The 17,000-nt window shown below is 35.8% G+C and overlaps 1 protein-coding gene across 4 annotated transcripts in view; it reads right to left on the bottom strand.

The window, feature by feature from the left end:
* grid1b (glutamate receptor, ionotropic, delta 1b) overlaps nucleotides 1-17,000 on the bottom strand; it is a 737,476-nt gene that overhangs the window by 189,978 nt on the left and 530,498 nt on the right. The gene's annotated exons all lie outside the window — the stretch shown is intronic.

Raw genomic sequence — 17,000 nt, 5'->3', positions numbered from 1 at the left:
TGAGGACTACTGAGCTTGGGGATAAAATTAACTAAGGCAACACGATCATTCTCCTAATTGCCCACTGCTAAGAAATTTTTTAAATATGACACGACGCCCCACAGAGCTCGCTGAGGCCCCCTTGTGGGCTGGGCCCCACTGCTAGGAACCGCTGCTCTATGTGGTAACAGCTCACAGTCAGCTCACATCATGAGTGATTTTGTGGTTGGGAATACGTCTTTACATGGAAACAAATTATATTTTGGGGTGATATATACCTTATTAATACAGTTTGTAACTTTTTCAACGCAATTTGGAGGTGTCCATGTTGCTAAACATTCCATGTAAAACAATGTGACAATGTGATCAATGTGCCCACCTATAAACTTCTCTCCAGAACTTGAAAATATAATTGGCAGAATTGTAAAAATGCTGTATTAAGATCATCTAGGGATCAAATCGAGATTGTAACCTTTATTTATTTATTTATTTATTTATTTATTTATTTATTTGTTTATTTTTCCAATTAATTGTGCAGCTCTCTAATGCATGTCTTCAGAGTGGAGTAGCAACACAGTTTTCTGTCCAAGTATTTTCATGTAGGCATCAGTGCTCTGTATAGATCAAAAACGGATTTATGGGTAATGGTATTTCTAGGGCATTAATACAATAATGAGTGGTTGAAGACCATTGGCTTAATGTGGAAAATAGTTATAAGGCAGGTTTACGCTTTTGCTGTAGCAAGAATTTATTAGCCAGTGAGTAATATAAAGAGTGCTTGTGTATTGTTGTATGTGCAGAGAGAGAGAGAGAGAGAGAGAGAGAGAGAGAGAGAGAGAGAGAGAGAGAGAAAGAGAGAGAGAGAGAGAGAGAGAGAGAGAGAGAGAGAGAGAGAGAGAGAGAGAGATTCCACAAGACAAAGAGGGAAACGAAGTTGAGGCAGCAGACAGAGATAGATGATCTGTTGGCAGCCACAATTTTCTGGGAGAATATGGTGGAAAATGGAAGAGAGGGGTGGTATAATGAGGTCAAGGATAGAGAGAGGAAGAGAAAGACCTTCAGGCCAGCGAAGACCAATAAGAGTGGACAGCTAACTAGATAAACTTCACACCACACAGCCACATTCTCTATTATAGCCACTGGGACCTATGACCTTAATGCCCTTTCTGACTTAGCATTGTGCTCCAAGTCTGCATCAACATCTCCCCACAAGAATATAAATAGAACTGCTATAACAAAATTGTGAGAAAATTAACAATATGTAACATCCTTCCAGCTATTCCCTTGCTATTCATCTTGTTTCCCACCATAATCAATTATCAGCACTATAGACTCACAAGGTCCAACCACTTACATGCAAATCTCTTTTTACTGTTTTCTCCCATCTCACATTAAGCCCTGCTCACATTGTGATTTCAGAAACACTTTGCTTCTCTGAGACAAATTTGGGAAATCCTGAAATATTTTTTTAATCCTAGGCTAAACTCTGTGATTTTTAAAAGTTGGTTTGACATGTTCATTGAGGCTGCTTAATGAGGCTGCAATAAAATGTTCCCTCTGTTAACGTTCTGGCAGTGGCAAAATATTTTAGACAATTTCTTGCAGTGTGGCTTCAGCTGCGACAAAGGACAAACCAAGACCAAAAGGATCATTTAATCTGATGATGTAATCCCAACTTCGAACTAGCACAAGGAAATGTTAAAGGCCACCAAGTTTACTGTTTTTTAAGATTTAATATTAATAATATGGTCCTTCTGAGTGTGCCAGTTTAAGTTCAGTTCAAAACACGATTAAGATTTTTTTATTATAATGTGTTAAAAAGTGTCATTTTGGGGGCAAGTACAGGTAGTTGTTTTAGGGGTGTGTTGCTTCACATGAAAATTAGTTTTGACTTCCCGCTCAACTTAACAAGGGGGCGGAGTCAAGAGCTCCCCCTCTTTGTGTATGGCAACAGACAAGCAGACAAAGAGAAAAAACATGAGTGAGAGGACCAGCATTCAGCCGTACATATACGATTCAGACACAGATTTCTCTTTATCAAGTTTGGTTAAGTTATTATATTCTATATTTTGTTGATTTAATTTATTAGCTTTAACAGTTTATTTCCCTTTCACTGGTTATTTATTCCTTATTATTCAGTAAGTTTAATTTAATAAGTCCCTGGATGATGGTGTCCTCTGTCAGGCTGCTACTAGTGAGATAACTCTCCTGGATCTCTGGTCTGCAGTTTCTCGCCAAAGACCTTAATCGCCTCATGTCCGGCCTTACCATCACAGTTCAGTATTCTGTTCTCCTGGCATTCTGTGGTTTCTGTCTGCACTATCCAGGACATTCCAACACTACCCCTTTCCCCTGTTAGCTCCATTCAGGACTCTCCAACACTACCCTGTTCATCACTATTGAACTGTGTTCCACCTAACCCCTCTTTCACATAATATTGTCAATAAACACCCCCTGCACTCATTCTGCATTTAGGTCCTCAAAAGCTGCGGTCAAATTGCACTTTTCTCCCCATAGACTTCTATTCTACGCACACGAATGGACTGGAACTGACTGAACGCCAGACTGGAAACGATAGCTTGTGGGACAAGTTTCGCAGATTGGTAAAATCTGACCAGTGAAATCGCATCACTTGACTGCGTGAGACCAATTGAGGGTCAAAGCATGACCTTTCTGGACAGATATTTAATATATAGAGCTATTGCTTGCTTTTTTTAAACGTTTACTCCCACCCCTTTTCACAGCGCCGTACCACAGAATTTCGCAAGCTCAAACTCTAGTGTGATCGCAGCTTTACTGTGACAAGGACATGCTTGATTGTTAATAGGTCTTATGCTGAATGGATAATATGATGACTGTCAATAATGAATTAGTCTTGTCAAAACATCTGCATGTGCTCAATCCCAGATTTGTTTTTAAAATCTCATGCTGTGAACAAAATTACCACTGCAGTTTGTTTACGTTTGCTGTAAGGTATAATTTCTGAACCCACAATAGTGAATGTGTCACAGATGAATGACGTCAAACTCAGTGTGAGTTTTCTTATGTATCAGGCACATCTTTATTGTTGTTAAGTCTGACAGCTGAGATCTTACAAATTGACATGGGAGTCATCTTCATGCACTCTGACATGTTACAATCATGTAGAATTATTTATTTAAAAAAAATCACACAGTCTGAGCAAGGCTTTAGTTGTTAAATGTCTTCTCTCCAGCTACCTCTGCCAGCTTAACCCCATATGCTTGTAATGAGAGAAACCTCTCATCTCTTGTTTATTAATTTTCCTTTGGCTTCTAATGAACCGACAACAGTGTATGTTTTAGGCATTGAATGCCCTTAGAGCTGCAACCCAGTAATGGGAAACACCCATACACACTCAATCACACACATACTCATACACTACTACCAGTTTAGTTTTATTCAATTCACCTATTATGCATGTCTTTGGCCTGTGGGGAAATCCAAAGCACCCAGAAGGATATCACGTACACTCTAGTCCAGCTTGGACTTGAACCAGCGACCTTCTTACTGTGGGGCGACAGTGCCTCTACCTCATGATGAAAATACATAAACAAGATGTATTCAACCAGGTTTCTTATTTACTCAGGCAAAACATGCTAGACAATAATCAGTTAGATTTCAAAAGTGGTCAGTTAACTGAGGCTGCTGTTCTATCCACCAGTGAAGTCTATTGCTTCTATGAGATCCATATGCATTTTCATTCTGTTACATTCATCTCCATAATGTAAATCACTAGGAACCTTATGTACAAAGACTTACGTTGAAATCATACTAAAACATTGCGTACGGACAAAGCTGTAAATGTGTGTACAGAATAAAAAAACAGATGAATGAAACACTGCATACGTGGAATCCCACGCATATTCTCTTTGTACATCTGAATTAACGTGAAACTGAGCGCATGTGCAACAGTTCAAAACCCTTCCCTGCCTCCTCCCCAGTATAAATATGCTAATGACTCCACTTTGGCAAAACCAAACGAAAAAGCTATGACAAAAGCAAACAAGAAGAGAAACTTCACAAAATGTGAATTGGAGGTGCTCCTGTCAGAGGTAGACCAGTGAAAAAACTGCATTATTTGCAAGTTTGTTTTTCAAGATTAATAACAAAAGAGGAAAAAACAGAGTGGAAGAGTTTAGCTGACGCGGTTAACGCAGTAGGTTTGAAAATGTGTTCCCTTCGGGTTACACCATTGACAATGTTCTCTAATAAGGCCATTACTGCCATTGCCATAGACTAAGGGTTGTATACATTTGAAAATGCATTTATATGTTCTAAACCACATAATTGATATATATATATATATACGCAGTGGGGTCTGATCATCGCACTTTGAACGAATTAAAAAAGAAATGGTCCGATGTAAAGGTGCAGGTTAAGAGGAGAACAGCAGCACACCGTCAAAGTGTGGACCGAACAGGCGGGGGAACAGGGGATGCTGAACTAATACCCTTTGAGGAGAGAGTTGCCTCAATTGTGAACGACACTTTACTGTCTGGAGTTGTATCCGTGTCTATGGGAGACAAAGATGTGTTAGAGAAACACTTTGTTAGGGTGGTATAGCAAGACCCCTCCGCTCTTATCAAGGCAGCGCCACCGGTATTTCAGCTACCCAATCGCCCGCTCTACAACTGACCGAGTGCTAGAATGGGCATCACAGTATCTGCGCTCTTGGTCAGTTTGTGGTTTGTTAAAGGGGGTTAGCAGACACGTCTTTAATGGATAATTGCAGTCTCCTGATTTTCAGTTAAATAATCACGCAAAAACAAAATAAAATAAAATAAAAAGAAATTAAATAAAAAAGAATTTTAAACTTATCTTGAATAATATCTTTAAATACATCACTCACCAAGAAGCCACCCATAGTGCACCCTGCCACCTTGAAGCCTCCTCACTGTCTCTCTTTCCAAATTTGGACCCAACTCAGCACAGAGCTCCAGTAGGATAGGTCTTGGAAATCTGAAATGGCTTATAAGCCAATCATCAACCTAAAAATGTGTTCCTTTCAGATTCGACCATTAACAATGTTCTCTAATAAGGCCAACACTGCCATTGCCATAGACTAAGGGTTGTATACATTTAAAAATGCATTTATATGTTCTTAATCACATAATTGATATATATATATATATATATATATATATATATATATATATATATATATATATATATATATATATATATATATATATATATATATATATATATATAGTGTCAATTAACCAATTTTATCACTTATAAATAAATATAAATGTTTTTCACATGTGTTGGTGCGAAACTTTGTAGTGTGCAATTTAACACAATTGCCTTTCGGAGTCACCAATGGAAATAAAGCAAACACACAAGAATTACTCGTACGCCAGACATGAAGTTGGTCCATTCCTCTTTTTGATATGAGTGAATGAACTTTTACTCACAGCATCGTTTGCCAAATGTTCCAAATGCATTAAGTACTTAAATACAGTTTCAAAGCAAACATATAAATGGCATATAAATGTATAAGTATATAAATGTATGATAGGGATGTGTCTGAACTGGGGCAAGTAGAAACCCTTCCTTGCTCTTTGTGTGCATAATTTAACAGACACATCTCCACATGAGGGAGCCACAGAACCTCCTGGTCCAGAATGAAGAAGATTTCATCAGCATCTAGCCTGTGTGGAGGTGACAGCACAGTAAATCATCACCACCTTGCCTGACACTGCTCTCTCTAGCATGGCAATTTGTCTGCTTACTCAGCAAAAAAAAAAACCCAACTTCAAATACCCACTCCAGTTCCACTAAGTTATGGGAGATGAAACTGCAGAACTGGACTCAGAGGAGCATTAAGGTTCTACCACCAAATTCTCAGGGTTGAAGACATCAGTTTGTCGTCTGTTTTAAGCTACCTTCTTATAACAGGTCTAGGTATCTCTTTAGCAGTTAACTAAGCATTTTGAAATTCAATATGGCTACACTGGGCCATTGCTAACCAGGATAAGTTTTTTGAGGTTGTTAGTAAAAAACATGGCAATGCTCATTTTCTCCTCTATTGAGTCTGGAAGGAATTGATTTTCAACAAAGCAAAAAGGCTAAGTAGTATAATAGCAGAAAAACACAAAATGCTAAATTATTTTCTTTTTGCAATCAATCAATCAATCAATCAATCAATCAATCAATCAATCAATCAATCAATAAATCAATCAATCAATCAATCAATCAATCAATCAATCAATCAATCAAAATGCATTTGCAGTGATCCCTCAATATAATGTGGTTCGCCTTTTGCAGCCTTGCAGTTTTGCAGATTTTTTCATGTGCAATTTGACATGCTTTGTTTTTTCACAGCACACTGTTTTCTGTGCCCTGATTGGCTGTAGACCATTGCCAATCAATCTCCTCTGTGTCTCCTGTACAGTACAGAATGCATTCAGCTTGCTAAATTAATGTAAATCTTACAGCAAGACCATCCTAAAGACGGTCACACACTGCAGCGCCTCGGATTTTAGAATTGTAAACATAGATTTATATCAAGGTACGCACAGGTGCCGCAAGTCAGCGGCTGTCTGAGGTGCCCAGCTATTTCATTTTAATTAAATTGCAAAGATGCACCTCCGGTGTGCATTACTTCCAACTGTCATGTGTGGGGCGCATCAGGTGTGCGACACCCTTAACCTCCTAGGGCTTAGTGGCCACATACGTGGACAGCACATTTTAGCTCTTAAGTGGCTATACTTCTATATTTTGAATGTTTTATATTTTGTTACAGATATACAGTGTCATCCTACAACTGTTCTGCAGCATATGAAATGTCACAAACACTATTTTTAACTATCCATAATCTTATTGCATGTAAACTTTCAAACGACTTTTAAGAAGAGTTTTAACAATTCTCAAAAATATCTCTCTCGTTATTCTGCTATTAAGCATAACATAAACAAATTTGATAATCCTACAGTAACTTACATAAAAGAGAAATAATTTACTCATATTAACATTTGACTTTTTTTTTTTAAATGGTTATGTGCAATTTTATACAGTGTATGTAAACTTCTGGTTTCAACTGTATATGGACATAGTTTTTCTCTAAAAGTACATTATATCAAAAGATGATTCTTAGGTTTTATATAAGCCCAAATAGCAAAAAGAAACAAAAAAAAAATGCATGTAAAACACCTTAGGCCTTAAGAATGGAGTGTGCTTTAGTTTTGTGGCTGCAAAAAAATAAAAATAAAAATAAAAAAGAGCATCACGGTGGATGAAAACATTATCTGCACAAAAGCTAAAAAGCTTTATGAATTTTTTTTGCTGACAGCAATGAATGTTTGCACCTGACAACAGGTTTTGATCTTTGGTTTCATTTTATAATATGCAATTGAACTTTTAGAGGAGGCGACACAGCGGTGCAGTGGGTATCACAAACACTTCACAGCAAGATGGTCACTAGTTTGAGCACCGGCTGGGTCAGTTGACATATCTGTGTGGAGTTTGCATGTTCTCCTCGTGTTTGCGGGGTTTAGCGATACAGGTGAACTGAATAAGCTTAATTGGCCGTAATGTATGTGTGTGAATGCAAAAGTGTGTGGGTGTTTCCCAAAGTTGGGTTGTGGCTGGAAGAGCATCCTTTGCATAAACATATGCTGGATAAGTTGGCAGTTCATTCTGCTGTGGTGACCTCTGATTAACAAAGGCTCTAAGCTGAAAACAAAACGAATGAATTAACTTTGAGAGTGTTTAAACAAGAGAGAAAATTGTGAAAATGTTAATGTTTGTCTGAGAAAAGTGTATAAAGTGTGTAGTGATGAGTTTTACAGCCTTAAAACATCTATAATAATGGAAAAAAAACTGACTACTATGTGGATTTTGCCTATTGCAGGCTATTTTCAGAACATAAATACAGCAAATAATGAGGGACCACTGTATACAATTTAAAATGTGGTGCAATTTTGAAAGAGCATCACAATATTAAAAATGTAAAATGTTATTAAATGGTTTCAAAAAGGGTCAGAAAAGTTGTCAACACAACTTAATTTATTATTATTATTATTATTATTATTATTACTATTATTATTATTATTGCATTGTATAACACATTTATATATGCACTCTGTAGTTTGTTTTAGGATGGCATTTCATTTATTCCTCCATGCCACTAGTTGCTGGTAGTCCTTTATTTTTAATGTTCGGTAAAAGAGTGGAGAGTTGTCACATAGGAGCAATAATGCACACTTGTTTGATGGGAGGTAAAATAGAACATAAGGGTACGTAAACGATGATGACAGACTTTGCATTACTTTATGAATCATTCCTTTAATTTACCTTGTCAAAGGCACACTTTTCCTTGTACCTGTTGTCTGAAATGATAATATCGCTGTCTCTTTGATCTCTTTGAAGTCGCAAAATATTCAGAGACCATCTCAGGTTTCCTTTAATCACATTTTTGCCCCCCATATAAATACTAACATTAAGATACTGTAAATTGACATGCACTTTTTTTCCTCTCTTCAGTCTGTCCCACTGGAACATGCTTTTTTGACCCATCATGGACATTTAAAATTCAGCTTGAAAACAGTATCATACAGGGTTATTATCATTGGCCCTGCTTGTTTGCTCCTGGAATAGAAGGCATTTGCTCTTGTTAGCTCTTGGAATGGAAGGTAAATGATTGAAATTCATAAATGGTGCGCAAAACAAGTGGTGAAAGAGTTAGTGTTCAAAACATTAGTCCCCCGTTCTTCTCACAAAGTCAATAAAAATACCACATCATTTAACCGTTGAACAATGAATATAAATTAAAAAATGCGAGCCAGTAAGTACTCTAAAGCCATGCACTTTGTTGCCTAACATAAGATCAGGTGGTGCTCTAAAGTGATAGTCCCTATTAAACCATAAACACCCATAAAATCTATCTTTATAATTTATTAAAAACCAATAATAATTTGCTCCAAAAGCCTTGGGTGTTTAGCTGAGGTTAATTATGCAGTCAGCTGTTGGGCTGTAAGGATTTTATAGCTCGATCCCACGCTTCACAAACAAGCAGAGTTATTCCTTTAAATCCCCTCATACCTCCACAAAGAACTGATGCTTAGCTATTCTGGATTTCAAAAAAAAAAAACAAAAAAAACAAAAAAAAAAGTGGGGTGAGTTTGCCTTTGTCAGCACTCAGAGTTGGAATATTGGCCCTTCATACAATGGCAGCTTCTCTATACATAAGACAGCTGGTAGTGATGTGCCATTTTGGTTTTTACTGCACATTAAAGTTTGTTGTTTTGGGTTGGGAGGAAAATAAGTTTGCTTTTGTCAGGAATATGATGACAGCAGTAAAAAAAGGACATACGAAAGCCACAAGCGGCTCACTGATTGATTATGAATGTGCATTTTTGTGAAGTTGTTTCAAGTTTAGCGTGTCAAATTTGGATGGAAACTTTCGATGTACAAACTTGCTACTTAAAATGAGAGGGGAAACAAATTAATAAATAAATAAATAAATAAATAAATCTAGGGGCTCTATTTTAACGATCTAGGTGCAAAGTCTAAGGCGCACGGCGTAAAAGCACTAAGGGCGGGTTTGAATCCACTTTTGCTATTTTAAGAATGGAAAAATACTCTCTCAGCCCTGGAGCATTGTCTAACAGGATTGTGCTTAATGTTTTAATGAGTTTTGAGCATAACGTGCAATAAACCAATCAGAATCTGATCTCTTATTTCATTTTAAAAGTCAGTTGCATCGCTCCATGGTGCATTTACAATTTATATAGCGGAATTTGTATATGGAAAGACTGAACACATCACTAGTGAGAAAACAGTTAACAGAGCATTTGCAGTGCGAAGATAAAGAACATGAATGTGCATTTTTGTGAAGTTGTTTCAAGTTTAGCGTGTCAAATTTGGATGGAAACTTTCGATGTACAAACTTGCTACTTAAAATGAGAGGGGAAACAAATTAATAAATAAATAAATAAATAAATAAATCTAGGGGCTCTATTTTAACGATCTAGGTGCAAAGTCTAAGGCGCACGGCGTAAAAGCACTAAGGGCGGGTTTGAATCCACTTTTGCTATTTTAAGAATGGAAAAATACTCTCTCAGCCCTGGAGCATTGTCTAACAGGATTGTGCTTAATGTTTTAATGAGTTTTGAGCATAACGTGCAATAAACCAATCAGAATCTGATCTCTTATTTCATTTTAAAAGTCAGTTGCATCGCTCCATGGTGCATTTACAATTTATATAGCGGAATTTGTATATGGAAAGACTGAACACATCACTAGTGAGAAAACAGTTAACAGAGCATTTGCAGTGCGAAGATAAAGAACAGCCTCCTCCATTCAGCCTCTTTACTTTCTCCTTCTCTTTACTCCTTTACTTTTTTGGATAAGGAAACAGTGATGTACGCACACCACTAAAGACATCTATTAGCCTGCATATTTAATTTAGTTTGTTATTAAAAAAAAAAAAAAAAAAAAAATTCTCAAAACTATTTCTAAATTAAGTTTTCATTTCCAGCAAACAAGAAAATGAACAATAATTATAAAGTGTGGTCAAAAAAAAACACAGTTATATCCATTATTCTTCTAGGAGTTATAGCCAAACAAATGTCATATTCTTATCATTTATATAGTGATGCATTTGTCTCCAAAACTTCTGCAGATGGACACATTTAAACGTGTTTTTATTAAAACAAATATAAATATGCATATAATAAATAATATTGATAATAATAATAATAAATAAATAAAATATTAATAATAACATTAAACAAATGCAAATTGTCCTAAATAAACTGAAAAAGCCCCCAGAAATGAGGCATGGAGGTAGTGATTTTTATATTTATGTAGAAAATAATAATTATTTTTAACTTTTTTTTTTTCATATGTAAAGATATTTGTGCATTGCTGTATATCCTGTGCATAAAAAGCAATTTATAAGCGTTTGACTCCACATAGACACATAACTATCCCACTCTGCACTAAACTTTAAACCTGCTTTTGGATAGGCAAAGGAGCGGTTTCTTTCAGTTCTTCAAATAGTAACGCACAAATGATGGGCCTTAACACACCTCTATATTAGACCAGCACGTCAATGCATCCACAAAGTGGCACAAATAGATTTATTTAAACAACGTGGTGCAAAAGATGAAAATTAGGGTTACATTTGTCTAAAAATAGAAAAAAATAGACTTTTTTTTTTTTTTTATAAATATTTCCAAAGTGATGTTTAACCGAGCAAGGACATTTTCACAGTATGTTTGATAATATTTTTTCTTCTGGAGAAAGTCTTATTTATTTTATTTAGGCTAGAATAAAAGCAGTTTAGTTTAGTAAAAGCCATTTTAAAGTCAACATTTTTAGCCCCTTTAAGCTATTTTTTTTCAGTAGTCTACAGAACAAACTACTGTTATACAATACCTGCGTAATTACTCTAACCTGCCTAGTTAACCCAATTAGCCTAGTTAAGCCATTATAATGTCACTTTAAGCTGTATAGAAGTGTCTTAAAAATATCTAGTCAAGTTGTATCTACTGTCATCATAGCAAAGATAAAAATAAATCAGTTATTAGAAATTAGTTATTAAAGTTATTAGTTATTATGTTTAGAAATGTGTTGAATTTTTTTCTTTCTGTTAAACAGAAATTAGGGAGAAACATAAAAAGGGGGGCTGATCATTCTAACTTCAACTAAATATGAAATTTCTGATTTATTTATTTATTTAACAATTAAATGTGCTTTTGTGCTTTTATGGAATAGGAGTAGGTGAATATATGCAAAGGCATGCACAGATGGGTAGCATTTTGGTTGTATGTTGTGAGCCGCTATATATATATATATATATATATATATATATATATATATATATATATATATATATATATATATATATATATATATATATATATATTTTTTTTTTTTTTTTTTTTTTTTTTGTGCATTTTACTGTTTTGCAATAATTTGTATACTACCACTACAAAAAAATTGTATACTACCACTACTACTACTACTACTACTACTACTATAATAATAATAATAATAATAATAATTTCTATAAATGAAGAAACAACATTTCTGCTTTAAAATGACAAATAGTCGCTTCACAAAAGTTACAACTTTTAGACACCTTCATGCCCACTTTGCCACAGTGTCCAACTTTTCAGGTGGCAAGATTAGACATGTCAGGCAGGTGACTGATAGCAAATAGTACAACAATGTCTTTTATCAGCAGCATATCCAATGGTGATATAAATGGCATATTCTCTCCACTTGACAAATGATCCCATTTGCCAGTCCAACATCCATCTCACATTTATGCCAAGGTGACTGGCATACAAATGCCCTAGGACATCAACACAGAAAAAACTAACATGAGATGTCATCAATTTACTAATTGAATCAACTTTCACATCTTAGTGGCACTTTTCTTTGGCCTGAAAAGTTTAAAGTCTTCCCCCTAACAGTGGAACTGTTTGTCTATTTTGTATTCACCTATGTGAATGTATGCACATTTAACAGCTCTAAGAGATTAAAGCTCTCTGAGGTAGCATTAGCTAGAACTAGCCTTATTAGCATTCGACCTGAGAATGAGGGGACGTCTCTCAATGTAAATGACAACACAGTGCATCTTGTAAAACTAGAAAAGGAGATTAAAAGACTTTTAAGACAGGACACTTCCCACAGTTTTATCCATCTCATGCTGATGTTAATCATTGTTAATCACCAGGATTTGTTTCTCATCAAATAAGTCCTTGCTAGTGCAGCAGGACAGCATCTCTGATTAGACAGGAAGACCTTAACATGGTGAACAATGCAGATCTCTTGAGGGTGGATAATATGGAGTTTAATGGGTAAATGATGTCTGGGACATTGTACTAGATGAGGTCAAGGGCACAAAGGAGGTGAAGCATTTTATAAATGAATAAAATGAAGGAGGAGTTACAGTTATTCAACATGAATATGGCACAGGGTTTAACCTGCCACATCTATCACACGCTTTCCTTTTTTTAACTTACTTTCCTCACAAAGATCAATTATGCAGTGTTTGAAGCTGACAATACAGGACGTGTGTGCTGGACTAAGTATACGCATAATTTATGGTGGGGACGAAGGCAATGTGAGAGCAGTTTTTCAATAGGCGATTTTGTCCCCAACACTTTATGTATGCAGGACACAGTGTGCACATTTGTGATGGAATGCGACTGTGAAAAATGTTTGGGTGCTCCAGTGCAAGCTAATGAATGCTTATAAATATTTTATTTAGTATATTTCCAGCCATTAAAACTACTACTTCCAACATGTTGAACACTGGAAAACATTAAAATTACGTTGACTCTAAAAGGATACTTCATTCTCAACTTTTTATATGTTTTTTTTTTCTGTTGAAGACAACAGATTAAAGGCTCTGTTTTAGCAATTTACGCACAAAATCTGAAGTGCATGGCGCAAAAGCATTAAGGGTGTGTCCAAATCCACGGTTTTCACTGCAGCGCATGGTCTAACAGGGTTGTGCTTATTATCTTAGTGAGTTATGGGTGTGTTTTGAGAATAAATCAGTCAACTGATTATACGTGGAAAAACTAAACACTTCACCAGCAAGAAAACAATTAAACAGACCATCTGCAGTGCAAGAATAAAGAACGAGCCTCCTCCAATCACTCTCTTTACTTTCTTTCTCTTTTGTGGATAAGGAAACGGTGTTGTACGCACTTCACTGAAGACATCTATAAGCCTATATATTTCAAGAGTTCACCCTCAGCTGATGATTGATTATAAAGCGTGTTTGGCATTCTGTCCCTGAAGAGGGCCCTTAGCTTGTGAGGAGCCTGACGAGAGGAGTCTGAGTTCATGTAGGTCTCGAGAACTCCCCTGCTTGATAATGGTAAATGTAGATTATGAATAGTCTTGGAGATTGTATGCTGAATTTAACGCTTGTCTATGATGTCGATTTAGTTTTGTCAATCTACTTATGATACATGTTTTTGGTCTGTGTGAGGAAACCAGAGCCTGGGAAAACCGACACAACGAATACATGAACAATAATAATGAAGTGTGGTTAAAAAACTTATATCCAAGAACATGGTTCTAAAGTGTCTGGCAGCAAATCTACGTAAGTACAAGGTGCATCTAAGCTTGTTTTTAATAAAACAAATATAAATATGCATATAATAATATTATTATTAAAAAATACTACTACTACTACTACTAATAATAATAACAATAATGATAATTAAAACATTATACTAAACCAAGTTGTCATGAATAAACTAAAAGAAGCCAGCCGAGATGGAGGCAGTGGTTATTAAATTTATGTAGAAAATAATAATATTTGTAATCCTTTATTTTTGTGTGTTAAGACATTTGCCTATTGCTGTACATCCTGTGTGTATTAAGCAATGTGTTAGCGCAGAAATAATGTGCTCTGCACTGGACTTTAGACCTGCTTTAAGCTGGTCCATTGCACAGTCTATTTTTAGTTTTTCAAAATAGCAGCATGCCAACAGTGCGCCTAAAGACACCTCTTTTCTAGACCTCTTTTCTTCGGTACACACATGAGTTCACAAAGTAATGCAAATTAATTTGCTATTTAAACAACATGGAGAAAAACGGTAAAACTAGGGTTACGCTGGTTTAAAAATAAAAACATTGCGAAAACACGTCTTGTGCCTTATTGTGCCGGGTGTATGATATGGCCCTAAGTGTGTATGGGTGTTTCCCCAGTGATGGGTTGCAGCAGGATAAGAATTCACTGTGTAAAACATATGCTGGTAAGTTGGCGGTCATTCCACTGTGGTGACTCCTGATTAAGGGAATAAGCCAAAAAGAAAATGAATGAATGAACACAAAAAATTATATTTTTAGGAAAGGTGTATGCATTGACTTCCATACTATTTGTTTTCCTATTGTGGAAGTCAATGGCTACAGGTTTTCAGCTTTCTTCAAAACATCTTATTTTGTGTTTACTAGAAAAAAAAGAAAAAAAAGAAAAGAAAAAAAACTTAAAAAGGTTAACAACCACTTGAGGGTGACTAATAGTGAGTAACTTTTCATTTTTGGGTGAACTATCCCTTTAAATCAACAAATCAGGCATATGGAAACACTGTGTGTGATATGTTTGTGCTTATGTTTACAAGTTTAAACAGGTTAACTGCTGTTCTTTCTTTGCAGAAAAACTGCATTGGTTTGTCAGGAGGATAAAAATTTTATTGGACTTAAAGGTCTAAGATATGGGTACAAGGAGGACAGCGAATTCCACTCAACCAAGTTTTAATAGAAAATCAATACAGTTACAATAAAATTCAAAATAGAAATTATAGGGCTTTTTTTGTATCTGTTTTGAAACAAAATTCATTTATCATAATCATGAATTCCGTTGAATTGGAAAAGGTGTATAGTACAATACAGAAGTATATACTAATACGCCAAATATGTTAGAAATTGGATGTCATTTCTATTGACACTTGCATGTCATATATTTAAATTAATGTGTATTCACAATGATCGAGTTACAATTTAATTTTGCTTCCTTAAGTTATTGTGTCTGCAAATCACACTTTCTGATACCTATCAATTCAACTCCATCTTTAAAGAATAAACATTTTCACACACATAAAAGCAATCAAGAACAGAAGGCACATAACACAAAGTCACCAGCAGCAGCACCTGAAACGCATCTCTCTCACGCCTTTGGAGAAACATCTTTCCCACTGAGAATCATCCATCATGCTTGATAACTCGTGCCACTCAAGCCGTCTCCCGGCGCGACAGCAGCCGCGGGACTGATGCAATGAGCAGCAGGCACAGAGAGCTCAAGTAAAAGAGGAGAAATCCTAGAAAAATGAGAACTGATGGAACATCCATAACAGGTCAGGCCCACACATACAAGCCAACATAACAACTCTAAAGTCAGAGGTGTTGAAGAGCCTCTGCAAAACAAGTGGGAGCTCTCAGAGTTAAACAGAATTGCAGTCAACACATGTAGCAGAACACAGGAGCAACACCCTCCACACAGAGACACACACACAAAATCTCGACTGCCAGCAATACTGCCTACCTAGGGCTTATATTTTCAATCAAACTATCTTTTTAAAGACTTATTGTGATTATTCATTGTTATATGTTATACTTTTCACTAATCTAACAGGATGAAAAGAATGCTTCGGTTTCTTGGGTCCATACAAGTTCCAATAGGATGTAATTCAACAGATGATGCATTGAAAAAAATTACCTTCTGCCACTTTTCAAAATGATCAACTAGAAGTCAAGTTATTATTTGTTGCTCTTACAACTGGGATCGATGACAAGACTTTTGTCAGGTAGAGTATATATCATATTTTCATTCTATTGGCTTCCATTGTTACAGCCATGCTTATTTAGTTTTAATTGTGACATTACATTGCATGTATGTGTGGTGTATCAATATGTCCTAGTTTTTCTTAGGTAAGTATTTGTAATTGTAAGTGTAAGAAGCAACGCTTGTACACAGGGTTTGTATAATTAATGCATGATGCTGACCTATGTCTTTTTTTCTCATTGTGTTTGATATCAAAATAAATGCATTGTAACTTATATCTAATTTACCGAAGATTTTATTTCCATTTCTACAACACTGATGCTGAAACTGCTGCCATTCACATCTACAGCCCAATTGAGTTGTAGGTTGTCAGATTGAGGTCACATATGGTTTGAATCTTGATTATTTTGTTATTATTTTGTTTGTCATAGAAGAGCTGGCAACTGGACAAACTTGGACTAAAACATTGAAGTGATTAATCATTGAGACATAAAGTATAGCGGTTTCTTGGGGGCAATAACAAAATGGGAGGGTGATAGACGGGTGTGAAAACATGAGTATTGACCATAGACTGTAAAAGATTTGGATATAGTATCCGTGATGTTACCCGTAAATTTCTGAAGAGCGCAAATAAAGTTACAAGTAGGTTTGACCAATCGTCGCAGTTTTTCTTGAGTGTCATCACACTAACCAGGGTTACCAATAAACGGAAAATAGACGGAGTGTCAGTGGAGCTACAGAA

This window comes from Danio rerio, chromosome 12, assembly GCF_049306965.1.
Source record: "Danio rerio strain Tuebingen ecotype United States chromosome 12, GRCz12tu, whole genome shotgun sequence".
Taxonomy (NCBI): domain Eukaryota; kingdom Metazoa; phylum Chordata; class Actinopteri; order Cypriniformes; family Danionidae; genus Danio; species Danio rerio.
The sequence above is the reverse complement of the archived record's forward strand: the minus strand, read 5'-3'. Positions and strand labels throughout refer to the sequence as shown.